Source organism: Rattus norvegicus, chromosome 9, assembly GCF_036323735.1.
Source record: "Rattus norvegicus strain BN/NHsdMcwi chromosome 9, GRCr8, whole genome shotgun sequence".
Taxonomy (NCBI): domain Eukaryota; kingdom Metazoa; phylum Chordata; class Mammalia; order Rodentia; family Muridae; genus Rattus; species Rattus norvegicus.
Window position 1 is genome coordinate 104,712,683 of NC_086027.1, and position 20,479 is coordinate 104,733,161.

A 20,479-nucleotide genomic window follows, 5' to 3' on the forward strand; every position below is an offset into this window, starting at 1 on the left:
ATGATATTAGATTCTAATTTAGTTAATTACAATAAAGTGTTTTCAACAATATTCAAACAGTAAATAGCTAAAGATAATCAGTGTTTGACAATTCAGTTATACTGTATATAGATGGTCTTCAAAAATGTCAGAGATCCACACAATATATTGGATGTTCCTTCACTATTAAAAGATCCTTTGACTGTGAGATATGTCTGCTTCTGACACTACCCCCATTCCACTTTAAAGAAGAAACTGAGCATCAATATCTCAAGGCAGAGTTGCTTCAATTGTGGCAAGCTAGCCACTGAGCTAAAAGGACAAATGAATGCAGGACAATTGATTGCTAAGCTCTGCCAAGACCATGTAAGCTAGTCCTTATAATTCATGCTTCTCTTAAGGTCTGTCAGAAGTTCTGTTCCAGAAGTCTAGAGATACATACTCAAATGGTCTATGAATATTGGGAACCATCCAGGCACTCAGCTGTCTTTGCCCATTGTTGTAAGTTTTTGAAGCTATATCTTTATGCTTCCTACATACTTAGGTAATACTTAATTCCTTCTTAAATCTCTGACAGGGTTGAAGACTAGTTACCATCTTACAATTGAAGTTTCTTTTATTCTTTACTGTAGTGCTAAGAACGTGTCCCCAAGACCTGGAGTCTTCACATAACCCCTAGGAATCTGCCCCCAAGTTTATTTTGATTGGGAAATAAAGATACCAGGAGCCAGTAGGTGGGAAGAATAGACATAGGTGTGGTTGAGGTTTCATGGGCTTGGAGAGAGAGGACCACAGGGGGAGAGATAAGCTGCCACAGAAGAAAGAGAACATGCAGAAAAGAGAAGGACATCCACATGGGCTAAGGGCATGAAAGCATGGTCCAGAGGGATGTCCAATTGCATTAAGAGAAGCCCAGATAAGAAGTGATAACTTGGGATTGTAGATAGGAAAGTAGATTCTAACAACATGGGGGTAAGCAACTGGTCACCTACTGTGCTGCCTAAGGCATATTAAAATACAAAGGCTGTGTATGCCCTTAGCCTGGGAACATAAATATTCTAAGATGGGCAAGGAGCCCTCGGACATAATTTTAATAATTCTTACTACAGAAACGAATGTTATTTTTAAATTATTTAATATATACATATCAATCCCCTTAGCATACAGTGGTTTGAGAAAACTGACTCCTAGTAGCTGCTCATGTATGTGCTATGTCAGGAACACACGCTGTCTCCAAAATAAAACTAAGGAAAAAGTGCTAACCCACAAGACATGGTCAGAAACATTTCACAAAAGTATTCTTTATTAATGAAATGAAAATTTGCATAGATATTTTTCTGATAATTTTCTCTTATGAAATTACAGTGCTGCCACAATCTTAGGAAATCTCCAAAGGATAGGCTGCTGTCCTTCGAACCTGGACCCTCACAGGTTCTCCAGTCCTACAGATTTAAACCAAAAACAGTCAGTCAATTTTCACATAAAATGAGATTTTCACATTGCATATTCAATTTAAAGAGTGTGAGTCCAATGAGTATTTTCTGCCCCATACTTTCTTCTACCTGCCATGTGTATGAATGGAGTCATCCTTCTATGCAAAGTTGTGTTAAGGTTATCACTTCTCCCAGAGAAGGAACAGTAGAGGAACCTGGCCTATTTGTTTTCTTGTTGTAGAAAAAAATATTTTTTATCTAGTATGTGGAAGCTGTAACAAAATATGTACCAAATATGAAAACTTAAAATTTCTTTAGAAGCACAACTTAATTTGAGACAAATCCCATACATTAATTAATATGCTTCCATATTTAAGTGCAACTTTTCCTCCATAAGAAATAGTTGGGCTTAATTTTAAACTAAATGATAAAGAAAAAACCAGGCAATTTATTCAGATTATCAGGCACTTTTAATAAAATTTGAGTGAATGTAAAATGTAGAGATGTGTGACAACATCAAATTTCATGTTTTCTAAAACAAATCTCAGTAGAAATTTAACTATTAAAAGGCTAAAATAATTTATCTTGGAAATTTAATGTAATTTTAGTTTAAGTTGAAATATCTAATTTAATGTGTTAGATTATTGAGAAACAATTACCAAGTTGCCAGATAAAATTAACATAAATAGAAATTAGGAGGATGAGGTGTATGCTAGCATTTCATTTTTGCATGTGTGAAATTCTCAGTTATAAAGTAGAACATTTTAAATATACTTGAAGAAAGGGAGTTAATCCTATATGGCCTATATCCCGGTAACTAATGGGGAAACCCTGTAGAGTTAAACTGTGCACACTTTCACATTTCCATTTCACACTCCTCTATTCCCTTCCTATTAAAAGTATTACCAGTGCTCTCTGTCCCTTCAGATCCAATCCCCAAGTCTCACCTCCAGCACTGAGATAGAACCCCTGTTGCAGCCTTCTGTGTCCCTTCCTCCATCTTCTGTGGACCACACAAGCCTTCCCTTCCTAATATCCCCTCTCTACTTTCTGCTTTACTGCATCTCCCAATTCCTTCGAACCCACAGTCCATCCCCAGGGGGAAAAAAAATTCCTCTGCTCTTCCTCGAAAGGAAAAATTTCAACTTCACATGAACAACAACAACCAAAAAAAAAAAAACAAGCTAATTAGAAAAGAAAAAAGGAAAGCTAAAACAAGCCTGAACAATAAGTAAAAGATCTGCTTGCTGGAGATCTCACGATTCCCAGTTTCAAGTTGTACCTCAGAACTATAGTAATGAAAATCACATGACACTGGCAGAAAACAGATACATTGATCAATGGAATCTAACTAAAGACCCAGATTTAAATTGCCACACCTATGGGCACCTGACTTTTTTAAATAAAGGAACCAGAAATAAACACTGGAAAAAAATCCACAGTATCTTTAACAAATGGTACTGATCTAACTGGATGCGTGCATGTAGAAGAATGCAAATAAAGCCATATTTATCACCCTGCACAAAACTCAGGTCTACGTGAACCAAAAACCTCAACATTCAACCAAACATACTGAGTCTTGACAGAAGAGGAAGTGAAAGAAAAGCCTTTAGCACATTGTCACAGAAGAAGACTTTCTAAACAGAACACCAGTAGCACTGGCACTAAAATCAACAATTAATAAATGGGAACTCATGCAACTGGAAGGCTTCTGGAAGGCGACGTATACCTTAACTTGGACGAAGCAGCTATCTACAGAATGGGAAAGGTTTTTACCAACTCCATGCCAGATGGGGAACTAATATCAAACATATATAAAGAACTAAAGAATCTAGGTATCGAAAAAAGCAAAATAATCTAATTCAAAAATGGGGTACAGATCTAAACAAAGATTTCTCAATAGAGGAAACTCAAATGTCTGAGAAACGTATAAAGGAAATGTTCAGCATCATTGGCTCCCAGGAAAATGCAAATCAATTTTGTTGTTTTGATATTCTGTCTTATACACATCAGAACGTCTAAGTCCAATAACAAATGACAGCACATGGTGTGGAAGAAGGGTACCACTCTTTCATTGATGGTGGGAGTGCTAACTTATGCAGCCACTATAGCAACCTGCATGGGGTCACTCAGAAGGGTGGGAATCCATTCACCTCTAACATTCTTGGATATATAGTTGAAGGACAATCCATCCTACTACAAGAACATTTCCTCAACAGTACTGATTGCTGCATTGTTCATAACAGGTAGCTAGGAATTGTAAATAACTCTAAATGACCCCAAACTCAAGGATGGATAAAGAAAATGTGGTGCATTTACACAGTAAAGTATTGCTTATGGTTGAAAAATTGTACCATTAAATTTGCAGGCAAATGGACTGAAGGAGATTAAAATAATCTTGAGTGAGGTAATCCAGACCCAGGAAGGTAAAAATGGTATATAGGCACATATATGTGGTTAGTAGTCATTAAATAAATGATGCCCAGCCTACAGTCCATACACACAGACACAGAAGGGAAGGGCGTGGGGGGCAGGGATCTGCCTGGGAGGGGAAAACAATAGATTGTAAGAGTGCACTGGGGCTGGACATAGAAGGGAATGAGATAGTCATGTGGGGGGTAGGAGTGGAGATGGGGCTAAAGGAGATCTTGATGGATATTTGATGGATGGTATGAAATCTAGTGCAGTAGAAACGCCCTAGAACGTATAAGGGTGATCTAAGTGAGGTCTCCTAATAATGGGGGAGAGAGTCCAAAAAACCCATCTCTTGTCTCAAGGGCAGCTTTCAGTAGTGGGACTATGTTGCATTCATTTTAGTTGTTGACTAAACAGGTAAATGGAAATCCTCAAACAAGTCAGGCTGTTGTTAAGATAATAAGTTAGCCACATTGCCAAGGACAACACCTGCACCACCTTTTGAACATGGGTAAGTCCAGCTGGTGCCTACATGGAGCCTTAACCCCTACGTTTTAGTCTTGTTGGTGTCGGAAGATATTCTGGTCTACAATCTGTCTTGCCTCTCAGATATGCTAAGGCAATGATGGCACCAAACTTGTGGAGACAGCCGACCCAGATTTGATTTGATTAAGGCTCACTCCATGAGCCAGAACTCATACCTGACGCTGCTTGGGTGACCAAGAACCAGATACTAGATAGCCTAGAGACCTAGGATAAAACCAAACACTACTTTTCTTTTTTTAAAAAAAAAGGCAGTAAAATGATTTCTAATGATATTCTGCTCTACTCAAACATCAGTGCCTTGTTCAGTCATCACCAGAGAAGCTTCCTCCTGCAACAGATGGGAATAGACGCAGGGACCCACAGCCAGACATTATGCAGAGAGGAATTCTTGGAACATGTACCTTTAGATGGGATGTCTCAATCAAATCTTGTTCCTCGGAGCTCAGGAAACCTGGCAGAAAAGGAGGAAAGAGTATAAGAGCCAGAGAGAATGGAAGATACCAGAACGAGGCTCTCTGAGTCAATCGGGGCAGGCTCATATGAACTCATAGACAGCATAACAGCAATCAGAAAGCCTGCACGCAGTTCTCTCATAAATTGCAGCTTTCAGTTTTGGGTTTTAACAGAACTCCTGAGTATCTGAAGGAATGGATCTCTGATTCTTGTGCCTGCTCTTTTCCCTCTGTTGGGTTGTCTTGTCCAGGTCCAATGTAACAATTTTTCTTTTTTATCTCATTGTATTTTATTTTGTTGTGTTTGGTTATCTTCCAGAAGCTTACTTTCTAATGAGAGACAGAAAGGGGGTACACCAGGAGAGGAGGGGAGGTGGGGAGGAAGTCGAGGAATAGAAAGAATACAGACTGTAATCAGAATATAATGTATGAGAAATGAATTAATTTTTGATGAAAGGAAAAATACCTGCAATATTTTTAAAGATTTATTTATGTATTTTATGTATATGAGTGCTCTATTTGCATGAAAACTTGCATGCCAGAAGACAGCATCAGATTACATTACAGATAGTTGTGTGACGCACCATGCTGTTGCTGGAAATTGAACTCAGGACTTCTGCAAGAGCAGCCAGTTCTCTTAATTACCCCCCCCCATTTGTTGCTATAGATTTGTGTGTGTGTGTGTGTGTGTATGTGTGTGTGTATGTGTGTATGTGTGTGTGTGTGTGTATGTGTGTATGTGTGTGTGTGTATGCACGTGCCTATTTTTGAGTTAAGTTTAGCATGTTTGTTTTGTTTTGTTTTGTTTTTTTTCTTTGTTTTTTGGAAACAGAGTTGGTAGCTCTGGTTGTCCTAAAACTTTGTAGACCAGGCTGGCCTTGAATTCACAGATTTATTTTCTCTGCCTCCCAAATGCTGAGGTTAAAAACATGCACCATAACCCAAAAATTTTTTTAAAGAAAAAAGTTAGATATTCAAATATCTTAAGCAATCTTAAAACAAGTCATGGTTTTATGCTCAGATTAATTGAAGCATTACATGAAACATACTTTTAAACTACATCATTATTATTATCTTAAAAGTTACTCCATTGACAAAGGGAAAAACAAAGTTCTTACCAAAGAAGAAATCAGTTAAGAATTACGTTTTTCTTGTTTTGCTTTCTTTTGTTTTCTTTACGCCCTCACTTCCAACTCTTAAAACATTATACTTTAAAAGTGCCAAGAGGGAGAGCAAGGTTGAGATTAATTTGCAAGAAATACCTGTATTAAAGAAAATCATAATGTAACTATGTTTTTAATAAAAGTTTTGAAAAGAATGCCAAGCACCTCAAGAAAGTATATAGTTTACTTCTGAAAGTATTAATTTCTAAATTACAAAATAAAGTTAATATTATAGTGATTTAAAATTAATTTTTCAATGCTTACTAAACTTTTCATATTAATCAGATAGCCTCCAAAGAGTAGTGTTTTATGCATTCATTTACTGTATTAATGTAAAGACACATAAATGCATTTTCCAAATTTATCATCAAAAGAAACTGAAACATTCTTAAAGATTTAAGCAGGTTTAGTGTTTGAAATATTGATCATTTCCCATACATAAACATTAATTTATAGAAAATTGCTTTCATAGGTTTTTGAAAATTAAAATTGTTATGTAATAATTAAACTTCACAAGTAATAAATCCTGTTAAGAGTCAAAATGATGTAGCAAAAAAAAAAAAATACCAGTTAGTCAATATAGCTACAACACAAGTAAGTTAATGATTATTTTCCATTTATTCATTATTTCATATAAGTCAAGGGATACTCTCTCAAAGATAAAGTTACCTGTAATATTACAATGAAAATTATAGGTAGTGAATAACTAATATTCTTTTGGAAACACAGAGCTTGAAAAACAAATGAGAAATCATGGAAAATACATCGAGTGGTGCTTCCAAGAAGAATGTATTGGTAATAAGAAACTTATGTGACAAGAATAGAAAAAGTTCAGACCATACATTAATATCGCCTATGTCTAAATAAATAAATAAATAATTGGCATCCAAAGATAGGTAAGAGCAACAGGGCAGTGGCACGGAGTCCTCTTTGAATACATTTTCCAGAGCCGGTGAGACCAAGAGGTGGGAAACCACGCTTTCACTCAGAAGGATCTGTGACAGAACAGAGCATTCTGTTGCAGTCTTACAAAGACTGACCTGGCGGAAGGATTACCCAGAACGAAGAGTGCAAAGAAATACCAAGAGACGTGGTTAACATCGAGGGGGCAGAATTTAAAACAACCAATCAGCAATGATATGCTGTGGGCAGCACTGGCTGTTTTTATTCAGAATTTCAGTAGAACCAAAGGAATGGGAAGGCAAAGACACGGGGAGTTTATAGCCTGGTCAAGAAAGAGCACAACCACATCTTTGGAAGAACAAAACCTAAGTGTGACCCGTAAGGACTTGCCGATGAGATTACTGTGACTAAACAGGAGTGTTCAATGGCGCATCTAAACGATGAGCCAAGGCCCTCAGGGGCTGAGCGCCATCACTCAGCATGGGCTTGCTGCTCAGGGAAACTGTTTCCTCCCTGATTCCTTCCTTTCTTTTTTCCTCCTTTTAGTTTTTTTTTTTTAACTTTTAACTATCTATGTCTCTCTATCTACATCCCAAACGCTGCTACCCCCCACCATAGTTTCTCCCCCATAGAGTCTCTCCCCTTATCCCTCTCCCCTTCTCTGAGAGACTGAAGTGCCCCCTCCACTCCTATTCCCCGGCGGCGCTTCAAGTCTCTGCTCGATTGGATACATCCTCTCCCACTGAGTCCAGAAAAGGCAGCCTTGGAGACTCAGCTGCACATCTGCTACATCTGTTATGGGGCCCTCGGTCTAGCCTATGTATGTTCTTCGGTTGGTGGCTCAGTCCATGAGAGTTCTGGAGGGCGGGGGTGGGTAGATAATTTGACTCTATTTGTCTTCCTGAGACATTCCCATCCCCTTTTTTCCATCCTCCTGCCAACTCTTCCATGAGTCCCTAATCTCTATCCAATGTTTGGCTGTGGGTATCTGCACGTTTCAATCTGCTGCTGGGTAGAGTCTCTCAGCGGACAGTCATGCTAGGCTCCTGTCTGTAAGAATTAACAGAGAATCATTAGTAATGTCAGGGATTAGGGTTTGCCCATGGGATGGGTCTCAAGTTGGGCCAGTTATTGGTTGGCCTTTCCTTCAGTCTCTGTTTTATCTTTGTTTTTACATTTCTTTTAGACAGGAAAATTTGGGGTTGAAAGTTTTGAGGGTGGGTTGAGGGTTCTATACCTCCGCTGGGGACCTGGATGGCTACAGGAAGTGTCCTCTACAGGTCGAATGTCCCCACTGATAGGCATCTCAGCTAAGGTCACTCTCACTGAGTCCCAGGAGCATCCCCCATGACAGGTCTTTGGGACTTCCTAGATATTTCCCGCCAATCCTGGCAGCTGAAGATTTGCAGTCTTTCTCCTAGTGTTCTGGACCTCTCTCCTATCTTTCACCACACCTGATCCTGACTCCCCGTTCCCCCCACCCATCCAGTTCCCTCCTTCCCTCTGTCTCCTATGATGATACTGTTTACACTTCTAAGTGTGATTCAAGCATCGTTTCTTGGGTCTTCTTTCCTGTTTTACTTCTATGGGGTATATCAAGGGTGTTCTAAACTCCATGGGTAAAATCCACTTTGTCAGTGGTTCCATGTCCGTTTGGGTCTGTGTTATCTCACTCAGGATGATATTTTCTAGTTCCATCCATTTGCCTTCAAAATTGTTTTTTTTTTTTTTTAAATAGCCAAATAGGATTTCACTGTGCAAATGAACTGCATTTTCTACATTCATTTTTCTGTTGAGGGACATCTGGTTGGTTTCCAGTTTCTGGCTGTTATGATAAAGCTGCTATGAGCATAATGGACCATGTGTCTTTGTGGTATGATGTAGCATGTTTTGTATATATGCCCAGGAGCAGTATAGCTGGGTCCGCAGGTAAAACTAGTTCCAAATTTTCCCTTTCTTCACATAATTGTCCGGATTGGCTGCCACTTGACTTTTGATCTTACCCATTTTGGCTGTTGTAATGTGAAATTTCAGAGCCATTTTGATTTGCATTTCCCTGCTGATTAAGGATGCTGAACATTTCTTTGGGTGCTTCTCAGCCACTCTAGATTCCTCTGTTGAGAATCCTCTGTTTATCTCCATACCCTGTTTTTAAATTGGGTTATTTGACTTGGTGGAGTCTAGCTTCTTGAGTTCTTTGTGTATTTTAGACATTAGCTCTCTGTCAGATGTAGGGCTAGTGAAGCTCTTTTCCCAGTTGGTAGGCTACTGCTTTGCACTGCGATCAGTGTCCTTTGCCTTATAGAAGCTTTTCAGTTAAATTGGGCATCATTTGCCAGTTGTCGATCTTAGAGCCTAAAACCCTTTGTTTTCTGGTCAGGAGATTGTATCCTGCAACAATGTATTCAAGGCAGTTACCAACTTTCTCTTCTGTTAGATTTAGTGTGTCCAGTTTCGTGTTGAGGTCCTTGATCCACTTGGACTTGAGTGGTCATGGCTCAGACCTGAGTTTTATTGCTCTCGTGGGCAGCAGATCTTACTAAGTGGTCCTAATTGTCCAGAGAAGCAAATTGCAAGTGTTGTGGGGTCCTGAAAACTTCTAAAAAATTCTCCAAGCGAGTCAGGAAGAACAGCCCAAAGTCAGCTGGAAGGCTGGACAACACTAGTCAAGTTTTGGACTTGAACTTTGTAGGGATTCTGCAGGTCCTTGACACTATAAGGATGTGATTTTTATATTTTACATTAGGAGAAGAGCGTAGATCATGGAAACCAAGGATGAGTTGTGGAAGATTGGAAATTCATGCTTGCAAAGTTTGACTTCATTGTATGAATACCACGATGATAAGTCTTGTAATAGGTAGGACCCAGCAGGAGACTCACAGAGAATACTAGAAATATAGATTGTACAAATAATTGACCTGGGGGTTGGGGATTTAGCTCAGTGGTAGAGCGCTTGCCTAGCAAGCGCAAGGCCCTGGGTTCGGTCCCCAGCTCCGAAAAAAAGAAAAGAAAAAAAAATTGACCTGGATTACTTCTATGTTAACAGAGCCTAATTTCTGGATTTTCTAGCTTCTCGTGTCACAATGTGATAGCCCTCTAACAAGCAGGTCTCAGATTATGTCAAAGACTGTGATCTGATACAGCAAAAAGTCTCTTGTAGAATTGGAATCCTATGTGAAATTTTCAACTCCAAAACTGTGGACTAAATAAGCTTCTTTTCATTATAATACGCCAGGACGCAACCACCATTATTATTTGTATCATTATAAAATATCAAGATTGATTTAAAGCAATCAAAACAAAAAAATAATACACACGGTGTCTATCTAGCTTATCCATATTATGAGAGAAATGTTTCTTCATTTTTCAAGGCAGAATAGTATCGCTGATATGGAATGTCAGCTTGTCATTATCCATCATCATTTTTTTAGATTGCTTCCCACGTTCTGTAATAGTTCTAAGCTTACTAATGCTCTTTCTGTTCACTTTGAAGCTCTTATTGTTTCTTATACTTTTTTCTACTGAATTTTGCTTCTATTTATATATTGCTTTCTGATTGCATTCTCTTTTTGTATCTATAGTAGTTTTCTTTTATCCAGTACTAATATGGGAATATATTCCAAGATTCTCTAATGGGTATGAAGTTGTGCTTAGCACCAAGTGGCTCACATTCAAACAATCAACACAGACAACCTCACTTTCTGGCTTAATGTCCAGTTCTTCTATCCATTAAATTAAAACTCAGATTGTATTCATGTATTTTTTAACCCACAAATATTTTGTTCAAATTTAAGCACTCATCTGTGCTAGGTCCATTCTTGAATTTTTATATAAAATATCAATATTAATATAACTCTGTTTTCCTATTTTGTAATTTCTCAGGAAGATAATGTTCTCAGTGTTAATCATAGCGACTTGATCCAATAATTTTTTCCCGATAAAATACTCTTGTTCATTCTCATTTCATTAAAAAGAACTCTCAGTGATTCCTCTCCACAATATCTGGGTATTTCTTCTCTCATAACTTTGAGGCTGTTATTATGTAAATCAAAGGCTACCTGAACACAAGCCCTGGGATAGCACAGCACGTGACATTTGAGCCAGGATGGCCGTTGACTGGTTAGCGGGTAGATAAGGTTATTGGATAAAGAGAAGACCTGCATCTTGGGATGGATAAAAGATGATGGCGTATCTTCTTCAGCTCTTTAAAATGGACTGAAAATTTAAATTTATGGCTTGTGCTTTTTCTGCAGTCTCCTTTTAACACCTTCAAGCCAGAGTTGGTGATGGGGAACCACCACCATGGTTAAGGCCCTACTATTCCCCACTGGCAGTTTCCTCGGCTTCTTTAAAAGGACCAATTTCCATTGGGTCAGGCAGGTTTGGGTTCATCCAAATGTGCTTTGTTTTCCTAGTATCACCTTATCCCTATGTTAGAGGTATAAGCTTCGTTTTGTTTTAAGAAGAAGTCATGAAGGTTCTTTAGATTTAATTAAAAAGTCCTTTCAGAATTTCACACATTCTATTTGGTATACTCATCCTCCACTCGTCCCTCTAGGTCTTCCCAGACACACCCTACTTTACCACTTTACCGTGACCTTCTACACTTTTCCCCCAATCCCTGCTTTTAAAAGAAACTTATCATAGTGGTTTGAGTGACAAGTTTTCCCTGAGCCTCAGGCGTTTGGACACTGGTCCCCAGCTGATGGCCTTGTTAGGAGGAGGTGGCTCTCCTGAAGGAAACATGCCATTGGGGTAGGACTGGGGAATTCATGAGGTTACCCCAATTCTAGTTTACACTCCCTCCCCCCCCCCTCTGTGCCATTTTCTCCTGTGCCTCCCACCTGCGGACTGTCATCACTCAGAAACCACACTCGAGGCAGACTCTTCTATAAGCTGCTTTCGTTTCTGCATTTTATCCCAGCAACAGGAAAGTATCTAATACAGAACTTGGTACCAGAGAGTGAGATCACTGTGAAGAATCTGTGGGCTGGAAGAGCAGTCGATCTGTGTGCGCAGAGCATCATGGGTTATTCAAGAAGCACCGAGAGAAATGTGGGCTGTAGAGGCACAGTTCAACAAGTTTCCTGGGGAAAGTAAGACCACTTACAGGCCATCCTTGTGATATTTTGCTAGAGAGTTTGCCTATCTTCTCCCTGTGTTCTACGAGCTTCACGGATAATTATGGGATGATTTCAATGGTGGAAGTCATTTCAAGACAGCATGTCATTAAACTCGGGGCTTTGTTATTTTCTATTTCTCTTATGTGATTCTTCAGAGAAAAAAGGAGAAGGCAGAAAGAAATAGAAATGTAGAGTTTGGATGGAAAAACGAGTACTAGTTATAGTTAAGGCAAATGCTGGAAGAGCGGTATTATTGTAAAGGAGATATTTTCCTAGAAAAGATAGACTTCTTCACTGGGCTAAAGTAAAAGATACCATAAGCGCACCCAGACAACTTTCCAATTTGTGAAAGAGAGGCTGAATGTTTTCTGCTCTGAGGAAGCTTTCAGAAAGTACTGCAACTACAATTCCAGGGTGTGAGAGACAATGCTAAGTTCTAACAAGGCACTATGGGATTGTGGTAGATGGAAAAGTAAAGGGAGTATGTTTAAATTCCTCCTTCAAAAGTTCAGTATGATACTGAGGCCAGCAAACACAGCAGGAGAGTTCCGTCAAGAGGAAGGCTCTGAATGTTTAAGAAGCCTTGAGAGTCCTTATAATGAAAGTGTGAAAGTGCATCCTGGGTAGCAGTAGAAAGACAACAAGATGATACAGATGCCAGAGCGGTGGAATATATACCCAAGAGAGTAGCAAAGCTGAAGTGGCAGAGACATCTAAATCCCTGGGCACTTCCCTGCAGGCTGAGACATGCTCACTCCTAAGGTTTGATCTTGTTTTGGTCTGTTGTCTCCCCACTGTGTCCCAATTCCTCCCCTTTGGAAAAGCAATGTGACTAATGTGCTTTAGATACTGAAAGTAGGTAACTGTCATTGATTTTTATGTGGGGATTATAGCTAATCGATTGCCTTGAATCTCTAAAGAGCCTATGAACATTGGTCATTCAAACAGCATAGAGACTGTTGTATTTTCTAGAGACTTTTAAAAGTTGACTAGATGTATTTTGCATTATGACATGGCCTTGACCTTATGAAAGGCAGGGAGTGGAATGCAGTAGTGTGAATGAGAGGGTCCCATAGGCTTAGGGATTTGAATACGGGGTTCCTGGTTGTTGGCACTGCTTGTGGACATGGAGCAACCTCAGTGGAAAAAGTGTGTCACTAGAGAAGAGAAAGGTTTTTCCCACTTTCATGTCACCCTCTCTGCTTTCTGTTGATTTAATAAACACCAAGTCTGTACCCAACTCCATAACATGTGGAAATGTATATCTTGAAGATTGATACCAAGTAAACATATTAAACTTTCAGTAACTAAAAAAATTACAAAATATTTCTTGTGTGGATCCAAATTTGTTTGTATGACCCCAAAACATCAGGTTTAGTCTTCCAACAGATAAAAGTATTTTGAAGATGCTATTTACATCTATAGTATTTTATACATATATTTATCTAATATTTAGTACCATGAAAATGAAAAGCTCACAAGTGAAATCAATTTGGATATATAAATGCACAGGCAAAATAAGTTAACAGACTGAAATTATGCCACTTATCATGCTTTTTTAAAGAATAACAGGGAACTGAAGTGCATTTAATATTATATTAATACTATAATAAAATTGTATAAATTAATATATAATTATATAAATTTAGTATAAGTTTATAAAATGTTCCTACATGATTGTATAAGCCTGTAATTATAAGCGTATATGCTCATGGTTAGTTATTACCTCGCTTTAAAACAACTGAAAATTGTAAATCAATTTTATTTACTTAAATTTATATGTGTTACATCACTTACATAATCCCATCAATATGGACATCATTTTAAACTTATTATATATCCAACAATGTCCTCTGAGTCCACATTTATTAATGTCCCAGTAAGAACAAGAACTACTTGATGCTATTCGAAAAAGCAGTGGTCCAGGGATGGAACCTAGAAAACAGTCAGTGATTATGAGTTCTTCATAAAAACACTACTGAGCAGGATTAGAATAATATTTTCTTAAAATACACACACTCACACACACACACACACACACACTCCTACACACATTATTTAAAATTATTATAGATTTTTTTATTGATTGGCTCATCAATATCCTGATTCCTGCATGTATACCAATATTAGTACTTTGAAATGATTTTAGAATTCTAAGTTGCTGAGTTTGCAGGGAATATTTTTGAGATGTAGGTAGAACAAAAGAAGCAAACCACATGATTTTGTGACTTCCAGTATCTTTAAAGATACACAACTGTGAGAGCTTCACTGACTGAGAATGACTTAATACTGCTTTGTGATTGCATTCTGTGGTTTGCGACTCTACAATATTCTTTTTTTACCCCAGCGTGATATAGTTCAAGGTTCTCCAGTGGGTGTGTGGAATTGTATATGACATTCAAATATGCACACTCACCCAAGTGTGTGTACACCATGCTGCGGTCAATTAAATTAAAATACATTTTCAATCTATGTCTTTCATTTTTATCTAGTTTGTAAATAAGTAGGATTTCACAAACTTTCATCATAATTTTTAATTTTGGTTGACTCGTCCCATTGTTCTCCTCATCCCTATCCTCTTAAAATGCTCGCACTCTATTCCTCCTGCATTTTCTCATGTTCTGTGAGTTCTATTATTCCACTTTATTATACTTTTACTAAGATGGCAAGATTGTTACTGCCCATGTGACTTCTTCATGAAGACATCATTTTGTCTAGGACTTTCCCTGGTCCTTCTTCCTCCAGCCTCATCACTTCACAAACTGCCTGGACCCTTCTGCTCCCTGTTTTCCTCCGTTCTATTTTCATCTCACCTATATTCCGGAGTCCCTCCTCCGCAGGTGCATCCCAGCAAGCAATGAACCATTTCTCGTCTCACCATATGCTTCAGGTTCAAAGTACAAATGATTGGAAACTACACTACCAACCTACCAGGCAGGTGGTGCTTAGGGCTCAACAGTGGTAAGGTCCTTTATGGCGACAAGCAGCCACTACCTTGATTGAATCTGAGGACTGCTTTGCGGGAGGAATTAATGACTAGTACTATAAACATGGCAACAAAATAAAACAAAAACAAAACCATGAGTAGAGAAATCATATACCCTAGTAAAGAAAATATTGATGTTGTCTTTATAAATGGTCATGTTGTGAAATTTCATCCTAAACACTGCGTATTTCCATACATTTGTGCTGCTCCTGATCTGTCTCCAAGAGGCGTCTTACTCCATATGTGGTGCTTAAAGCAGACTTGTGCTAAGAATATTTCACTGTGGGTGCTCACCTATAGATGTGACATGTGTGTCACCCTTCTCTTGTCTACATCTCAGGAAACATCATAGAGGACCAGTTTAGGGAATGTTAAGAGCTACAGGACAGAGAGACAAACACAAAACACTGTCTCCTAGACATGACATAGCTGATGCAAATATGGACTCATAATAACGGTCGCTATTTTCTCAGGCATTTGAAATATCCAGCCAGTTAAAAATCTCATCGTGGATTTGGATTTTGATTGGGTTCTAACAAAACCGCCCCAGAATATCCAATCTATTCTTGGGGTAATTTATATCCATAGACATCAAATTAAGGATTATCATCATCGGTAATGAAACTTTTATAAAGGACTTATTCTATTTGGTTACTTCCCAAACATATGCTAAGTATGAAATGACTTTGAGTATGTTAATGTTTTGTACAGTCTCTCAGAGTCACATGTGCAAGATGATGAAAATACTTTGGTTTAAATGCATGGTTCCAGCTGAGGTAATGTAATTGATGCATATTTGGTTTAACTGCATAGCTTTCATTTCACATGTTTTCTCTGTAATTGGCTCCTAAATCTTTCAGAATGATCTTCTATTCATTTATTTTGTGTTATTGCACATTATTACTTACTTATAATTTTAATTATATTTAAGCAAATCAATATAGCAAAAGGAACAATTCTCATTAAAAATAGCTGAAAATACATACCAAATATTCTCAATATTGTATAGGTCACAGCTAGGCCCAGTGAATGTAAACTTGTAGGTAAAGTTCTGAAAACAAATATCAATGATATTACCTATGGGTGATATGTGGTAGGTATAGATTTAAATATATATTTATTCAAATATATTAATACATGCTTATGTGTATGTATTTTAGATTCATGACTATATGCAAGTTTATATTTTTATGATTATATATTTATATGTAATGTAGAATTACATATAATCATATGCATAATTTCATATTCTTTGCCCAGTTGACAAAAGTTCAATTTGGCCTATGAACATACTGTAAATCCTTCCATTTCTGCACCTTTTTTTCACTTGCTGCCTAAAACTCAAATCCTGTAGTGCTTTCCATGAGAAAGAACTTTATGGATCAAATCTGCCTGAGCCACCTTTTCCGGAAACAGCTCAGCTCTTTCTAGCTCTCACGTTTACTTTCCTGCCTCTACCATATTGCTTAGAGTCCATTTCAACATTGTCAGGTACCCTGCCCATTTCCCTGGTTTGCTGTTTATGGTGGGATTTACACTCATGAATTGTACCATTAAGTCTACACTTGACATTTTGGCTTTTCATTGGGTTCTAACTAAACCGCACTGTGAATGAAGGAGACAGTTTAAGTCCATTCTTTACCTTCAGGCTTCTTCCCATGGTTACTTGGGGTGACTGAATCTCTCTCTCTCTCTCTCTCTCTCTCTCTCTCTCTCTCTTCTCTTTTCTTCTCTCTCTCTCTCTCTCTCTCTCTCTCTCTCTCTCATTTGCTGGAGTGCACGATGGCTGCATACCACACTGTGCAATGTCGTTCCTTACATGCACCCCATATTTGGTTGCAACTTTATTCAACTTTACTTGATTTATCCTAATTTCTGATTGTCCCCTCTTTCAGGTGGTACCTTTATTATAGTCACAACTCCAAATTTAAATAAAAATATCACTGTTTCATTTAAAACAACTAAAATTCATATATATTATATATATGAAATATATATGAAAGTTGATAATATATATATATGAAAGTTGAATAACAAGCAAGAATATCTTTGTTTTTTATTGATTAAATCAGTTATTCATTGAAGAAAACTGATTGTGATATATATATATATATATATACATACACACACACACACACACACACACACTTTTATATCAACTTCCACTCTCTTTTTCCTTTCATGTCCTAAGGATTTTCATTTAAGTTCATGACTTAAAAAAGATAGATTCAAAACATGAGGTACTATATACAGGTACTTATATATAAGTGCTATATACAGTGCTTAAAATTCCAAGTCTACTTTATTCCCTTAATCTGTTGATATGCAGTTTCATTAATATTCCAGCAAATGATGTAATTTCAGTCTTCTTTATGGTCCACTAATCCTCCAATATATGCACCATGTATTTTTTTTATCCATTTAGCAGTGTTGTTACCACTGCTCAGTGACCGTGCTGTGTGGCTCTGTCAGTACTCTGTGCTGTGATTCCTCACATAGGTAACCTGCAGTGCTACAGATGAGCCGTGTAGTAATTCTTTTTATAATCTTTTTAAGGGGCATCCACACTGATTTCTAGGTTCAGATGCAAAGCTATTAACTTCAGCTCAAGGGCACTTCTTTCCCTCCCTTGCCCTCACAAGATTTTGTTTTTCTTAAATGTAGCCTTTCTACTGGGGGAAACCAGGAACTGAATGGTTGCAGATTTGCATTTACTTTACTATTAAAGAGCCTTGCCACTTTTGTGTTTGTATTGGACATCTCTCCATTTCTTTATTGCATATGTGTATTTCTTTTGGTAAAGTGTGTAGACATTGTATTTCCCCATTCGTTGACTGAATTATTTGTGCTTCATTTTTCTGATTTCTTCATATATTCCGAGTAGCAGTTTCCTGCCAGAGGTGTAACAGGACATAATCCCTTTCCCAGCTCATCGAATGCTAGCCTTTCTTAATCATTTTCTTTACTGTACGGATTTTTAAAAATATCGTGAAATCTCACTTGTCGGTTTTATTCCTCCTGATTCCTGAGCTGTTGGATACCTTTTGAGAAAGATATTGCCTATGTTTATATTGGGGGTGCTTTCAGAAAATGTTTCAGTTAGTTTCTATTTTACAATGTCATTTGTAGTGGAATTTTCCCCTAATTGATTGGACAATAAAGATAAGAAACTAATCATTGGTCGACGAGGCAGAACTGGGTCGGGGAGAGGAAGAGGAAAGACGGGAGAAGGGAACTAGAACTTTTGGACAGAGGGAGCAAGGCAGGCACATTGTAGGAGGCCAGAGGATATTAGTTCAGGTGGTGGATGGTGGATCCACCACTGGAAGATTTCTAAGTTAGAATAGTTGGAGAAATTAGGATGCTAGGGTTCTGTGCCCAGCGATTGTGTTATCTGTCAATTTTAAACTAAGATTCTGAGGTGTTTTCGTTTTCACAGAGACTCAACGAAGCTCCAGGGAAAGGGAACCAAGGCAGAGCATGGGTTTACAAAAAGTACACCCCAGCTAGCCATGATAATTTGGGAGCACTGAGTGGATTTGGTGGCAGCCAGCTGTGGGGAGGAGAGAGCTGTTTGGGGGCTCTGGAGAAGCAGAGCCAACTTTGGTGGGACAGGCTTTAACAAAAGAAAAACTACGGGAACAGACTGAGACCACCCTCCGTGCCTAGCCAGCGTTAGCATGGGTTATTTTGAAATATTACACGCTACAGCCATTATTGGTTTAGCGTCTTACATAAAGATCTTTGTTTCATTTAATTTTTGTTTTTCTTTTTTTTTTTTGTATCAGTTTCATTTGTTTTTCTATGTGTACTTCCAGATTTTACGGAGCCGTTTGTTGAAAAGACTGCATTCAACAGAAACATCTTAGTCAACATATATTTTGGAAATGTTTATTTAAATTAGAGGGCTTTTCCTGTGTGGGTTTATTTCTGGGTACTGTATTCTAGTCGGTTACTGTTCATTTGAGCTTATGTGCTAGTGGAATGTTGTTTTTTCCACTATGGCTTGGTTGCGTAGTTTGAAGGTGGACATAGTTTCACCGTTTGCTTTGTGCTCATTGCTTCTGTGTTCATTACAGGTTTGAATATTCAGAAAGTTTTATACGTACATGTATATTTTAGGAGTCCCCCTTGTCTTATGAAGAATGGCATTAGAATACACTGACGGGGCTTGCATAAATTCATAGGTTATATTTGGTAGTGTGGGCATTTCCCCACTATCTATTCTACTGACCTGTATACACAAAATGCCTTTTTCTAATGCATTCTTTGATTTCTTTCCTTTTCTATTGTTCTCATCGAAAACACAGTTCACCTCCTTGGTTAGGTTTTTTCCTTGATATTTCACTAAGTTTGAAGTTACTCTGAGTGTGACGCTTTTCTTGATGATAGGTCATTTACTTTCATAAATATATCCAAACTGGCTGACTTTTGTGTAATGACTTTGTGTATTAATGCTTTGCTATTAGTAGCCAGACAGAATACTGAGGGTCCCTTGCTTGCTTATTTATTTATTTGTTTGTTTGTTTGTTTGTTTGTTTGTTTTGAACCCTGGTTTAGTTGTGACTCCAAGGTTGAGCTGGAACTCATGATCGTCCTGCTTAGGTCTTCTAGGTTATGGAACGATAAGTAAACATATACATGACTTTGAATGATATAAACATTTTCTCTATTTACTACTTTAAACTGAAACTCATTTGCTATAAGACTTGAACTGTTTCTAAATGCATCATTTTACGTACTAAATATATAATAATTATGAATATTACACACTTACCGGAGGATAATCAAGGTGATAGGTATACTAGCTGAACTGGAAAAGACAATTGACGAAAAGAAAAAGGCAAAGAACAAAGGCAGTGCATAGCACTTGGTGTTACACTTTCCGAGGAAGGCATCAATGGGGTCATTTTCAGAATCTGCATTTGCCAGTCCATGTTTAATGCAAGAACAATTGTAGAGTGTCTATGGACAGTGACAATAAAAACAAGTATTTCAGATGCAGCCAGGAGAAAAATAACCTCAGTATAAAATTTAAAGCTTAGTTATTATACAAAGGGAAAAGGCCTAGTTTTTTTCATTTTTTAAAATATGATTTAGATTAAAATGTGATCATCTCAGTTTCTGATTCTCTTGCCCTTCCCAAAGCTATTTGTCCCCCTTTCAAATTCATAGCCTCCTTTTCCTTAATTGTTGATACACACTAGCCCAATTTGTATAATGTTATTTAAATATACGCATTCAGGCCTGACCATTAATAACTAGCTGGTATGCTCCTCCCTAAAGAATGTGACTTTTCATCCTCTCAGCATAACTTAGGCACAGTCTCACTGTGTATCTTTGGCTAGTCTGGGATTCACTGAGTTCTGGTTGCCTCTGCTCCCAGAATACTGGGATTAAAGGCATGTTCCATCACATCCGATAACAATGCATTGTTTTAATAATATTCTCATACTAAACCTGTCATACATTGTTTTGA

At 37.8% G+C, this 20,479-nt stretch overlaps 1 long non-coding RNA gene across 1 annotated transcript in view; it reads right to left on the reverse strand.

Annotated features, from left to right (window-relative positions):
* Positions 1-1,262: 1,262 nt before the first annotated feature.
* The window catches only part of Slco6b1 (solute carrier organic anion transporter family member 6B1), an 80,705-nt gene continuing 61,488 nt past the window's right edge, over positions 1,263-20,479 (reverse strand). The window contains exons 10-15 of the long non-coding RNA NR_185094.1: positions 19,778-19,965; positions 15,987-16,051; positions 13,812-13,949; positions 5,944-6,087; positions 4,775-4,824; positions 1,263-1,421 (exon numbers count right to left, since the gene is read on the reverse strand). This is a non-coding gene — a long non-coding RNA (solute carrier organic anion transporter family member 6B1). The remainder of the gene's footprint in view (positions 1,422-4,774; positions 4,825-5,943; positions 6,088-13,811; positions 13,950-15,986; positions 16,052-19,777; positions 19,966-20,479) is intronic.